This window comes from Dipodomys merriami, unplaced genomic scaffold (assembly GCF_024711535.1).
Source record: "Dipodomys merriami isolate MVZ:Mamm:240054 unplaced genomic scaffold, mDipMer1.0.p SCAF_209, whole genome shotgun sequence".
NCBI classification, from domain to species: domain Eukaryota; kingdom Metazoa; phylum Chordata; class Mammalia; order Rodentia; family Heteromyidae; genus Dipodomys; species Dipodomys merriami.
The window spans coordinates 849284-863963 of record NW_027203482.1 but is presented as its reverse complement, the minus strand read 5'-3'; positions in this window follow the sequence as shown (position 1 = coordinate 863963).

Below are 14680 nucleotides of genomic sequence, written 5' to 3'. Positions count from 1 at the left end.
AATTGAGCCTGCTAGGCCTTGAGTTCTAATCCCAACACTGCCAAAAGATTTACATTGATTTGAGAAGCCAATCGATCCACCCGTTTTCCTGTCCAATGAAAGTACTGGGTCTCAACGAGGATGGAGAATTCTATATAGACAACTCTATAACCATTCAAATGGGTTGTTATCCATGTCAGCATAGTTATATCTATTACCATACACAATAAAATACACAATACATCCATGAATAAGACACAAAATAAAAAGAATAATTACACTGAATGCAAGATGCATACCACACTTGTAGGTAAAGAGAGATCCTATGTTTGTTATTTTGTCCAGTGCTGGGGCTTCAAATCAGGCCCTGGACCAGGCCTGACATTGTAGTCTTCAAGGATGGTGAGATTTCCCTTCCCCCAAAGTGCAACAGAGTTACCCAGACCTCAGTTCAAATCCCAACACTGACAAAAGATTCATTCTGTTGTCAGAAGCCAGTCGTTGAACATGTTTTCCTCTCCTGTGAAAGTCCTGAGCTTCCACTCGGATGTAGAATGCATAGGCAACCCTATAACTATGGGAACAGGTTGTCATCCATGTCCACATAGTTATACCTGTCACCATACTCAGTAAAATACACAATAACTCCATGAATTCGACACAAATTAAGAAGTGCACCGAATGCAAGATGCTGTCCACACAGGTATGTAAATATAGACCCTATATTTAAATTATGAATTCATGACTATCTGGACCTCCCTGGGACTTGACGTCAGGTCCTGGGAATGGCCTATCTGTTTCGTTGCTGACAAGCTGGTGTCCTCACCTTGACCCTTTCTCCAATTGGGCCTGATAGGCTCTGAGTTCAAATCCCAACACTGCTAAAAGATGAATCCTGATGTGAGAAGCCCATCGATTCACCTATTTTCCTGTCCTGTGAGAGTCCTGAGTCTCAGTTTGGATGGAGAATGCATAGGAAACCATATAGCCAGGGCAATAGGTTGTCTTCCATGTAAGCACTGTTATATTTGTTACCTTACTCAGTAAAATACACAATAATTACATAAGACAGAAAATAAGGAGAAAAAGTACTCCAAAGGCAAGATGCTGTCCAAACATACATGTAAATATTGATCCTATGTTTTAATTATTAATTTATGACTATCATGACCCACCCTGGGGATCAATGTCAGATCCTGGGAATGGCCTAACTCCTTTGTTGCTCACAGGCTGGTGTGGTCACTTTGAACTATTCACCAATTGGTCCTGCTAGGCCCTGAGTTCAGATCCCAGCACTACCAACAATTGGATCATGCAGTAAGAAACCAAGTGTGAAAGTTTTTTCCTTTTCTCTGAGAGTCCTGGGTGTTAGGCATGATGGAGAACACATCTACAAATTTAGATTCCATGTGATAGGATGTCATCAATATAATAAAGGGAATGGGTGTCATCATAGTAAAATCAATGGTAAATAAATGAATAAAACAAAAAGTACAAGGAACAACCACACCAAACGTGTATGGACTGAACATCCATAGGTAAGTACAAATCCTGCATTTTCAATGTATATAAATAGCATGTTTTCCAAGGCTGGGGCTTGAATTTTGACTTAGAGTACAGGCCTGACTTTCTTATCTTCAAGTACGGTGAGCTTGCCCTACTAACGCAGTGCTGCAGATTTACCCAGAACTTGAGTTCAATTCCAAAGCCTGGCAGAAAAACGGGGTGAATTGCAAGCCAAGGAGCTAATTTCTTTTCATTATTTTTTGCTCAGTAGGGGCTTTGAACTCAGGTTGTGGTAACTCTGCCTCAGCTTCGACACCCTATGCTGGGGTGCAGCCACTGGACATACAGTAGATCCTGAGATCCTAGACCCCCAAGCCTTGTGTGGCAAAAATGTACAGAAAAAATGCAGCGAGATGGCCTTTTTATGTTTTCTTCCTTTGCACGGTGACCCTCCTGGGTCTGAATGACACTGTTGCAAAGGGTACTTCACCTTGCATTGCTGAAGGTTGTCAGAGTATTGAGGAAGTCATAGGTCCACGTGGCAATGTAGGCCTTGATTTCAAATCCTAGTCCTGACACCAATCAATGGCAGGAGATACTAAGAGACTCGTTCCCATCCATGGGAATAACAAGGTAATATTATCAATGTCACAGTTGAATGAATTGAGGGTGAATGATGCTCCTATAAAATTAGACAGCATCATTTCAGAAGACTGATTTTATTTAATATTTATGAAGCATTAAAATAATACTATTACTTACAGAATGTAATAATTTCAGGATATTGATTGATTTAGTTAATAGTTTGTTAAGAATGAAAACAATAACATTAATTATATGGAGGCATTATAAATATCCAAGAATTGGTAGGAATGTAGTCTATATAACCGAATAATGTATAGACATCTCTTACACTTTATAAGGATATATATTTATTAGTGTACTACCATCTGCATGTCAATCTGTTCTTATTTTGTCAACCGCTGGGGCTCGATCTCAGGTACTCGGAACTGCCTGTCAGCTCAATTTGCCACAGAATGCCAGGCTGACACTCACCCATTCATGAATTGGGCCTTGTAGGATGTGAGTTCAAATGCCAGCACTCCCCAAAAATGAATCTTGTATTAATAAGTTGATGCTGACACGTTTCCTTTTCTGTGAAAGTCCTGGGTGTCAGGAAGGACGTGCCATACATATGCAAACCTATATCCTATGTAATCAATGTAATCACTGTTCTATGAGTCATAATAGTCAATAAAATGAGAAGTCAATACATGAATAAAACAAAAAAATAAAATAAAAAACTACACTGAATGCAATATAGAATCAACATATGCATATAAATATAAATCATATATTTAAAATGTACACAAATAGGATGTTTTCTAGTGGTGAGCATCGATTTCAGGCCTAAGGAACAGACTTTGAATTTCTTGAATTCAAGGAGGCTAGCTTCCCCTTTCTACACAGTGCAACAGCAGGGATCCCTAGGCCATCAGTTGAAATTCCAGTCCTGGCAGAAAAAAAAATAGCATCTCCATGCTATCTGATGCCCAATTCGTAGGTATTTCATTTGGCCTCCATTTAATGAATGTGATTGTTAAAATGCTTCATAAATTATTAATTAATATCGACCAGTGTCCTATAATATAATTGTGTATAGTTTTATCCTCAAATCATTCAAGTACTGCCCATTTAATCATGATGTACATCACATTCCTTTGGTAGTCATATGAATAGGAATGAGTTTCATAGGATCTCCTGCCATTTGTTGGTGGTAGGACCAGGATTCAAACTGTGGGCTCCAGCTCCTACCACTTCAACCTGAGGATAGGGAACTCACAGGTCTGTCAAAGAACATCAGCAAAACCAATGATTAGCCAGGCATCAGTGGCCCCCAGCAGTCCTCCTTAAAACATAAAAGGTTGTGAAAGGAGGATCATGGTCAAAGTCACCCTAGACAGGAAAGCCCTTGAGACTCCTGTTGAATTAGTGCCAACAAAGCCAGAAGTAATGCCATGTGGCTCCAGTGGTAGAGAGCTAGCTTTGATCAAAAGCAACTCACAGATTGTGCCCAGATCCTGAGTTCAAGGTCTGGGAACAAACAGACATAGACAACAATCTGTGCAGCCATCCGGCTAAAGCAGGTCACCCTCTTGTCCCCAACTGGCATGGACAGAGTTCCCTGGGAAATGGGCTGCGTCATTTTGACTCCGCCCATTCTGTCTGCATCACAGGATTCCAGCCACACCCCCATTGTTTCATGGTGCTTTCTGACCAATAGGATACAAGAATGGTGGCCACGCCCACATTCCATTTAGACCAGTAGCACCATGATTCCCTCTGTTTGTTGACACCACTACCAGCAGTTGAGGAAGGTAGAGGTGGCTGAGTGGTGAGCAAGATACTCGAGGCCTAGGAGGAAAGGCCTTCCTCAGGCCCATCGTGTGCCTGCCTGAGCCCTGGCCCCCTCCCCCCTTCCCCATGGAGCAGCATTTCAAACCTGGTGCTGTGGGCTCAGACCCATGGTTTCCTCAGGCAATGGTGCAATGGTGTGCCACGAGCCAGCTTGCGGCCTTGACCTGGTCCTGGCTCCCCTGTCCTCTGCTCAGGGCCTGAGTGTGTGTCATGCCTCTGCCATTGCTGCTTGCCCCACCTGTAGCAGCTGCCAACAGCTTCTGCCAGCAACACATGTGAGTGGCTGCCACACATCCCTGCACCTTGCACCCCATATCCCCTCCTCTCTGACCCGGACCCGCGCCTCCCCTGTGCCCCACAGTCTGGCCCCCGCCCTGCCACAAATGTGCCCCAGGGGTGGGGGTGGGTGTTGGCCCGAGGATCTCACCCCCATCCCCAGCGGCTAGTGTCCCAGGAAACCGGGAGATATATGGTTGAGTGAGGAGTGGGCGCCGGAAATCCCCTGGCCTGGAGAAGTGGGAGCCACACTGCCGCACATTTGCACCCTTCCTCTCCCTGGTGAATACCCGGTGGCTTTAGTCAGAGTTGGGGAGGAGCATGTCTACACCTGCCTTCTGGGGTATTTTTCTTTCTTTCTGGGGATGGGAGGTGTTGGATGCAGAAGATAGACACCCTTGCTGTGTGAGCCCTTGTGTTCTGTGTTCGGTCAACCTTTCACATGAAGACAGAGAGACAGAGAGACACATAGAGAGAGACATACAGAGACAGAGAGAGAGAGATAATCTTTTTCCTTGTACAACCTTACTGTGCTCAGGGGAGTGATCAGTTGGCAAATTGCAGGTGCTGCATGGATGAGTCTTCTGTCACCGTTCTGGATGTGTGTGTGTGTGTGTGTGTGTGTGTGTGTGTGTGTGTGTGTGTGTGTGTGTGTGTGTGTGTGTGTGTGTGTGTGTGTGTGTGTAGAATTGGGTTGTAACAAGGAGGAAGAATGCTTTGGTAACTTCTACCTGCTATCTTTGAGGCATGTATGGGCTTCACAGCTGAGGTCTGGGGGCCTGGAAAGGTGTGAGGCTTGAAGGGGACACAGCACTGTTAAATTACAAGAACAAGTGATCTGTGTGCAATGGAGCTGGGTACTCCCTTGAGCCTAATTGGTGGCAGTGGGAGATTTGGAGGACCTGGGAGTGTGGTCTGCAGGGGATGGCTTCCCAGGGGGACAGAGAGCATGACCAACACTTAGTAAGGATACAAGTTCTGCTAGTATGGAGCGCAACAGCATAGGTCAGACTCTGGGTCTTCTCATCATGACGTCTGATGGGCGAGGCCAACCCTATCTTAAATCTTGAGCTGTGATCTTCAGATCTCAGCCTCCTGAGTACCTAGGATTATAGGCATGAGCCTCTGACACTGGCACTCTGGTTCTTTTTGGTATATTAAGGTTAAACCTAAAGACCTTAGGCTTGCCAGTCAGGTCTTCTACAATGCGAGTCAAGCGTTTCTGTCTTGGGCTTTTCTGAGATGGAGAATTAACATATGCTCAGGCTGGGCTGGATCATGGTCCTCCTATCTGTGACAGGCATGAGCCACCAGGCCCGGTCTAGTGTAGTTGGGAAGGTAGACATGTAGCACCACGCTCAGTCATTAGTTTAGATGGATTGTCCCAAACTCAGTCCACGGCAGCCGATTCTTGACCAGAGGTGAAGCTCTGGGTTGGGCCTCAACCATTGGACTTCAATCTCCTCCTGGTACAGTTGAGGAAACAAGGGATTAATATAGAGGGATCTCTGCAGCAGAGACAGGCACAGAGGGAGGGGCCATCTGATCCTGTTCTTGGCAATTCTGTGACCATATGATAGGAAAAGTCCCAGAATGATCTCAGATGGTGTGTGTTATTAATGGTGAAACAGGTATAGGATTATGAAACAAAACATGGATCTCTTTCTTTATTACCCTATCCCCATGAGTAATGGGATCCTTCATTTTGTTCACTTTTGAATCTGGGGAAACTGAGGCACAGAGAATCCAGGTGACCTACTAATGACTCCTAGCTGACAGGAAGCTCGGCCTGACTTCTCTGCCATGCTCCTTAGGACAATGGGTGCTATTCAGTCCACTTCTTGTGTTGGGAAGTCCACTTCTTTTCAGTCATGGGGCTTGAACTTTGGGCCTGGGGCAGCTCCCCGAGCTCCTCAGCTCAAAGCTAGCACTCTACCACTTGCGTCACAGCACCACTTCCAGTTTTCTGGTGTTTTTTGGAGAAAAGAGTTTCACAAGTGTTCCTGCTGGGCTGGCTATAAACCACGATCTTCATATCTCAGCCTCCATTGTACTTAGGATTATAGGCCTGAGCCACCGGCACCTGGCTTAAGTGTAATTCTGACCTTCTTTCTTTCTCTTTCTCTCTCAGGAACTGATTCAATGGGTGCTGGAGGAGGTGGCCGAGCATCCCCATATGGTTGGAACCAAGGTGGCCCTCTCATTCTGGAGGTAGACTGTGGCAAAGGCTCTGTCATGCTCACTCTGTTGTACCAGCTCCATGAGGTAATTCCCTCTGTGCCCTCGCTACACTGTGACAATAATCCATTGTCCAACTAGCCTTACTGGACTCAGTACTGTGTTCAATGCTCTTTTCTAGCAAAAATTTCTTGTTAAAATTATGATACATAGTTACATAATGAAAATGTAATGCCATCTTAAGAAAGTCATTTAGGGTTCTGGGAATGTGGCTTCATGGTATGGTGATTGCCTAGCATGCATGAAACGCTGGGTTCAATTCCTCAGTACCACATAAATTGAAAAGGAATCACTGGAAGTGGTCCTGTGCCTCAAATGGTGGATGGTTAGACTTGAGGGGGAAAAAAGCACCGAGTTTTAGCTCCAGGACTGCCAAAACAACAACAGCAACAACAAGAACAACAGTCTAATTGAGATTTGGAAACTCTTTTGGCAAGTCATCACACCAAAAGGGCAGAGGCTAATTAACAGTTGTGACAGAAGAGAAGGAATAACTGCTGATGGAAAGAAAAAATGATAGTAACTAAGGTATAGCAGAAACCGTTCTAGGAAACCATTTTTGGATATTGAAGAACTAGTTATCAACTAGGCTTATTCCTCATTGCCTTTAGCATTCAAAATCTCCTAGGCTAGTTCTTAATCTCTGTGTGATAAATGTATCTCCTATGCTGTTCTTTCATACCTGATCTCCTTTGCTTTCTAAAAATCTGTCTTTCTATATTTCTCTGTGAACATTTTCTGATACTAAATACACTTACAAAGATCATGGGTCATTAATGTAACAAAATGGGAAAGGAGGACATATTTATTGCTAACTCAATCATTCTGACAAGCTTCAATGTCACATCATTTGGTTCAGATTTCCATTCTTTGTCTACATAGTGACATTAAGTGAACATAAATGCAAATATGAGCCGGGTGTTGATGGCTCGTGTCTGTAATCCTAGCTACTCAGGAGGTTGAGACCAGAGGATTGTGGTTCAAAGCCAGCTTGGTCAGGAAAGTCCATGAAACACTTACCTTCAATTAACTCCAGAAACTCGGAAGTGGTGCTGTAGCTAAAGTGGTAGAGTGCTCAATTTGTGCTGAAGAGCTGAGAGACAAGGCCCAGGATCAATATTCAATAATCACAACCAACAAAAAATTACAAATATGGCTTTAAGTTTCCCTCAAAGGAATGATGAAGTCAATAGTAATCTTCCCAAATGATTTAGTAGTGCACCTACTTTTGCTGAGTTATTTTTTATGGCTTCTTTGCTAAACATATTCTCTTCTTTAAAAATTGCCAAATAGTAACTTTATAATAAACTTCATCTAATATTTCTTGGTTCAAAAAGAAGTACATACAGTTGATGTCACTTAGCTTTCTTACTGTCTTAGTTCAAAGCCAACTAAGGCAAGAGAGTCTGTCAACCCTTATCTGTAATTAAACACCAAAAAAGCCAGAAGTGGAGGTTTGGCTCATGCAGCGGAGTACTAGCTTTGGGCCAGGTGGGAAAGAAAGACAACTGGTTAGGGACAGGGGCCAGTCTCTAAGTTCAAGCCCCAGAACCAGCACAAACTAAATAAACAAGGAAACAAAACAAACCCTGGGTATTTCTTTGGGACTCTCCTTAAAATAGTGGTGGTCTGAAAATAGGCTGCTTTTTCTGATCATACTCACTGGATCCTGCTTTTTTGGAATCCTTATTGCTATGGAAAACTCAGGACCAGACTAAAGGAATTGATAACTGATTCCTGCAACAAGAGAATCATCTCAGGAGTGAAACATCCATCCATAAGACACTTTAAAACCTCCATATCTTTGCTTCTTTGCAGTAGAACATTTTTAAAGTAAAGTGACTTCCTTTTGTTCTATACTGGGCTTCAAATGACACATTGTTTCCTTTTGTAATACTCTCAACCAGAAGTTCACAGACAAGTTTTATATGAGTAAAGGACACACTCACAAAAGTCAGGGACAGAGTTTCCTTCCAGCCTAGGATCCTTTTCTTATACAGTAAAAAAGAAAGCAATAGTTAACTTGAACTTTGTCATTTCTCTATGTTCAATTCCTCTCCTAGGATCAGTTTCCACATCCAGTAACAGTTACTTCCACTTTCTTCCAGTAACAATCTATGGTGCTGCTCCAGAAAAAAATGAATGTTTTCTGGCTTCATTGAAATAGCACAAGGATACTTTTGGCCATGAGGTAACACGTGTTTCAGAGACAACTTAGTAAACAGAAATGAAATTTAAATTGCTTATAAATACATTATCCATGAGAACATTTTGTTCAAACTTCCTATGTGCTCTGTAAATTAAGGTGAATTTTAAATAGGAAGAAGGTTCTCAGATCATTTTTGTGAGTCTATGTGCTGTGCATTAATTTCCCAAGTGTACATAAGTTAAGAGTAAGACAAACAATAGCAATTATAGGAGAAAAAGAATTTCTGTATTTATGTATGTGTTCAATAAAATATAGAAGACTCAACAAATCAGAACATATTGAAAAAATAAAGCCAAATCCAATATGTAGATTTATGGGAGTGATATAGAGAAAGCATTACTCCTAAGTGGAACATGAAGTATGAGGCCACTGCCTTTCTAAATCACGCTTGCTAATCACGTAAATGTGCAAAAAGGAGAATGGAAGAATGATTCTGTTTCCAATGCAAGTCAGATATATGAGAGTAGACACATAACTGGAAAAAAGAATCCATCATGAGAGAACAGGAATTATACTAGCAATGAACCTGGTGGCTAAGATCACATTTCTTTTTCTTTCCTTTTCTTATATCCTTTTTGTTGTTGTTTTTGTTGTTTGTGGCACTTGAAATATAGGACAGGTTGCTGTCCCTCTGAAATGCAGCTCAAGGCTAGGGCTCTTCCACTCGAGCCACAGTGCCACTTCCAATTTTCTAGTAATTATTGGAGAAAAGAGCCTGCAGGACTTTCCTACCCGTGCTGGCTTTAAACCCAAATCCTCAGATTTCACAACAACTTGGTTTATGATCACATTTCTAACAGCGTACACTCAGGATATGTAATGTATATGTTCATCTATCTTTATATGAATTCTTGAGTTAAAAATCTGGGCTACAGGTTAGACTTTACACTCCCAAAAGTGTTTGAAGTTTAAAAGTTGATACTCCTGGAAAAATAAAACCTCAGAATGTAAAGGAGTCTGGGAAGTTCAATTTGCATCCAACTTGGACAGTATGGGCTTTGAGACACTACCTATAATTAATCAGGCAAAAGCTGGAATACCAGTCAGGAGCAACATTGCTGAATAACAGCTTTAGGTTTTTGCATACATACATACGAACATACACATACACACAGAGGCACATATAGGTGCACACAAAAAGACACAAATGAAACAACTCTCAGAATATGTATAAAAGTTAGAAAACAATAGAAAATAAGTCCTGAGTAAGATTAGAATCAAATGATAATTTTAAATATTAGAAAGCCTTCAAGTGAACTTTCCCCCAGAAGTTGATAATATTACATAGGTAGGGACCAGAGATAGTAAGAGAGTCAAGTAATCATTATTATTATAGGATCCATGGTGGAATGAATCAGGGAACCCTGCAGGTGCATCTGAAAATGTTCATATCCTGTGTCAAATGTTAAAACATCTTTGAAAATAGTACATAAACAGTCTGAGCATTCAGTCTAGTGGATAAGATCATAGGAGAAGTTCAGAACTGCTAGTCTGTTTCTAGATTAAATAAACAAACTATGGCAGGGCAAAGTGCTACAAGCTTGGAATTGTAGCACTCAATTATTCTACCTGGACCAGGTAGAATAATTTTGTCTCATTAAAACAAACCAAACAACAAAAAAGGAATACACAGTTGGAAGTTTGGGCTAATTTTGTCATTATGTTTTGAGAAGTCAAGTTTCCTATTGAATGCAACTAATATATATCCACACTTGTGTTTTAAATGCTCTCATCATTACAGATGAAAAATAGATCATGATTCCCATCCAAAAATTTGCAAAAGTAAGTAAGCCTCATTCTGTTGGATTCCAAATTAATGTTGAAGGATTACAAAAGCTTAAATCTGGAGAAATAGCAAAGATCGTCTAATGTAGGACTTTGTAGACCTTGTTAAATTAGAATTTAGATTTAAAATATATTTTTTGGTTTTGTTTGTAATTTCATATTCTATAGTATACTACAAAATTCTTTTTAAGTAGAGGGATTAATTGTTAATTTCACAAATGATTCTGGCATTCTATTTGTCTAGATATTCTTTCAAGAGAGTTATAATTAGAACATAGTTAATAGATAATTCCCACAGTTCATGTATACTGTGTTAATGTGAATAATCTAGACAGAGTTGCCAAAAATGGATGACATTAATTTATACATTTAGAAAAACCAATTTTTTAAGGGTTTGGTTTAATATGGTTTGAAGAGAGTAATTGTGTGACATCTTCTTTCTTCTACCTATTTGTAAAACAGGAAGTCATTTCCTTATTCACGTACCTCTGTATACATGGAGAAAAATGCTAGGTTTGGGGTTTGTTTTCAATTTTGTTTTTGTTTTATTGGCTCATCCTAGAGCTTGAACTCTTGGCCTGGACAGTATCTCTGAGCCTGTTGATGCTCAAGTCTCGTGCTCTACCACTTCAACCTCAGTGCCACTTGAGTCTGGCTTTTGTGGAGAATTTTTTTGGAGATAAGATTCTAAGAAACCTTCCTGCCTGGGTGGGCTTTGAACCATAATTTTTTTTATCTTAGCATCCTGAATATCTATGATAGTTAAAAAAATATAAATATAAATAATATTTGCAAGTGTTCTGATCTCAAGAATACCAGTGGAGGAAAAATGATGCAGCTGAATGTATTGTGGTGTTCTTTTCAGAACAAGGAGGGCGTCACATTAGCAGAGGTGTAGCATTTTTTCAAAATAGAGATAAGGTATTCATGATGTGAATTAAGGAATTTTAAGGTGCCCCTTAAAAGTTGGAAACTGTTGGGCTAGGACGACTTTATGGCATAAATCTTGGGATTGATGGTCATAGAAAAAATAGCTTACGCTGATAAACAATAGCTTACTCTTGAAGAATTAATTATTACACATACTTCATAGTTTTATCCTCTACCAGAATGTGGCTATTTTTCTGTTGACTTCTCAGTCTGTAAGACCCCATTGGAAACTAAATCTATTGCAGAATTATATAACATGCAAACAGGTACTGTTTGGAATCTCTCAGGAATGTTTAGAATTTAAAATTGAGTAGTTATTAGTCATAGGAATTTTGAAGAACACATATATTCTGTCCTATTAACTACTTACTTTTAACAGTTATGGGTTTCCATAGCATTAAACAGTTTTCTGTTTTAGAATGAGAAAGTACTAAATTTATACTTTTTTGAAAAAATTGGCAAGTATATTGTGAAAATATTGTCTAGTTGAATAACATTCAAGTTGATGACCCTCTGATAAAAAGGGGTAATTAATTCAAATTAGATGCCAAATAGTACTGATTTTTAAAAGATTACTACATAAAGAATATTATTTCCTGTGCCAATACAGTGAAATTATATTTTATGCAGTTTGTTTTTCAATTTTATTATCAAAGTGATGTACAGTGGGGATACAGTAATTGTAAGGTATTAAATAATAACTTTTCAAATTTGTTAACCTTCTCTCATTTTTCTCACAGTTTTCCTTCACCCCTTCATCCCTCACAAGTTGTAATGTACATTTCCAATATATTGTCTTGTGAGTATTGCTATTGCATTGGTTTCCCTTTTGTCCTTTGTCTCACCATTATGCTTTTCCTCTTCCCTTCACTAATCAAGGTAAATGTATATACAATACAAAATGATATACCGGAAGGATAAACCATAGGGGGAAAACCCAAAGAAAACCGAAATCACATAGTTCATCAAAAACAACAACCACAAATGAAAAAATCTGGTTCCATATCTTGGAATTAATTGTGCTTAGCATCAGCTAATATGGTTATTTATATACATAACAAAGCCAATGGAATATAATAGCTGCCGGGATACTATATCATGAAAATAGCATGTTAACTTTTTGATGGTAATGGTGGAATTAGGATTGGTGAATTCGTGGTTCTGATAAAGGATTTTCAAAAGTTTTAATGTTATGACAGGTAAATTTTAATTGTTCAAAATTTTAACAACTTAGCCTATTACGAAAATTGAAATTGCCTGGAAGAATAGTCTTTTCATGCAAAGAAATCCAAGGAGACTTAGTAGAGAGGGAGCAATGTGAATGAAGATGGCTCTTTTTCACACTAAACAAACAAACCTGTAAATCCTGTAGGGTCCCTTGGAATTGTCCTTACCCAGGAAATATATTTTCACTGTTTGAAACAAAGTTGTATTGAAATTTAAATTCAAAGTTCTTAAAAAAAATAAGGCATCAAAATTTGTGAATTTACCTTTAATTACCAAAGAGTAATTCTCTGAAAAAGATAATTTGTGTCAAAATATTTAGGGAGAAAGTGACCTTCACAATGAAAGAAGGTGTTGGGATTACACATTTTTGTTTGTAACACTTTCCACAATGTCTTTGGATGTGAAGCAGTGAAACACAGAAAAAAATCTGATCGGATACTTCAAACCAATGATTTCACATTTCTAAGTGGCTCACAAAAGTAATATCCTTATTAATATGAGATAGTGAAGACTTCTGTTATTACATATGCCAAAAAGTTCAGAAAAGAATTGAGCAAAAGGAAAAGTTAATAAAAAAAAGTTTTCTTAGAAGACTTAGTTAAGCATATTGTATTCAGCAGTGAAGGGAGGCCAAAACTTTTTGATATAAATTGTTAGAATTTTTACTCCCTAAAGTGAGTTTACAGAGCCTATTTGGCTCACTACAGTGCAGAACTGATTGAATGAAGACATGAAAATAAATTCCACGTCCAAAAGAGGCAACTTAAAGAGTTTTAAAAGAGAAATAATGAAGATTTAACAGTGGTGGAGCCCATATAGTCCTTCAGCTTCACTAGACATGAAGCCAAGAAGCTGTGATTAATTGGAACTCCGGCAACAGCTAAGAGGAGGACATAGAAGTAGGACATAGAAGCATTGTCCTTTTGTAACAGACACTGTCTTCCAAGGTATGGGTCATTCAACTCTATTCTCCTCCATAAATCTTGGTGAACAAATGCAAGACCAAGAGAAAAATAATCTGTTGAAATAATTTTGCCTAGAATAACTTCACTGTTACTGATATGGTATCTAAGGAGAATCTTAAGAGAGAAGATAAAAGTGCAGTATTTTTTGTTTCCTATCAGCATCTTGTTAGGAAAATATATCTTTGAACTTAGACAATTCTGATTGAACCAACAAGTGATGGAGTACTTATTTTTGTGGGCACTTTAGACACAAGAAGTCTTTTAAGGTAAAAGAAAAAAATAGCCAAATATTTGTGATCACAGCTTCTAGGTCTGTATTCTGGAGACAAAGTTTTACATTAGATTTCTCCTCATTAACATAAATGTTGTTTCATAGCAACCAAATGCAAGAGGGATATTTAATGGACTCACTTGGCCAATTAAACATCATGAAAGAAGAAAATGGCAAATAATATGTAATGAATTATTTTGCCAGAAGAAAGAAGGAAAAATGTAATTCAAAATCAATTGACTTAAAAGTATGAAGAAAGAGTAGTGAAGAGAGATTAGAGAAAATATAGAGTATTGTTTTCTCTCCAGTGGAGTAATGGGTTCATGATCTTGTTTCTTCCACTCTAACCTCACAAGCTACCAAGTGTGTCACAGGATTGGATTATCCAGTTCAGACAGAAATCTCGTAGAAGAAAGATACTATTTGCAGCAGATGTAGGTGATTTATAACCTTAGACAATCTATTTAATTCTGTTCAAAATTCTTCCCTATCCCAAACTTCCCTCTTTGAACAGTTTTGTTTGCTTTTCCCAAGACTGCCCTTCATTAATAGATTAAAATTTTGAAAGGTCATATTCATACTCTCTGGAGATTGCTGTTTGGTTGTAATTTTTCTGTTTTGTGTTTCTTGTGTTTTTTAACTGAATTTTAAAAGGTTGTGCAATTGTTTTACAATTAAATATATCCATCTAATTGTCCAATGCTCCTAGATAGGAGTCATTCTTTCTATCATTCTCAACCAACCCTTTCCAATTTACCAATTTCCAATTACCAATTTCCAATTTACCACTTCCTTTATCATATGTGTACATTGAATATTCTAGCTGTACTTGCCCCTTGTTCATTTTTCATTCATTCTATGTCTTTACTATAATTC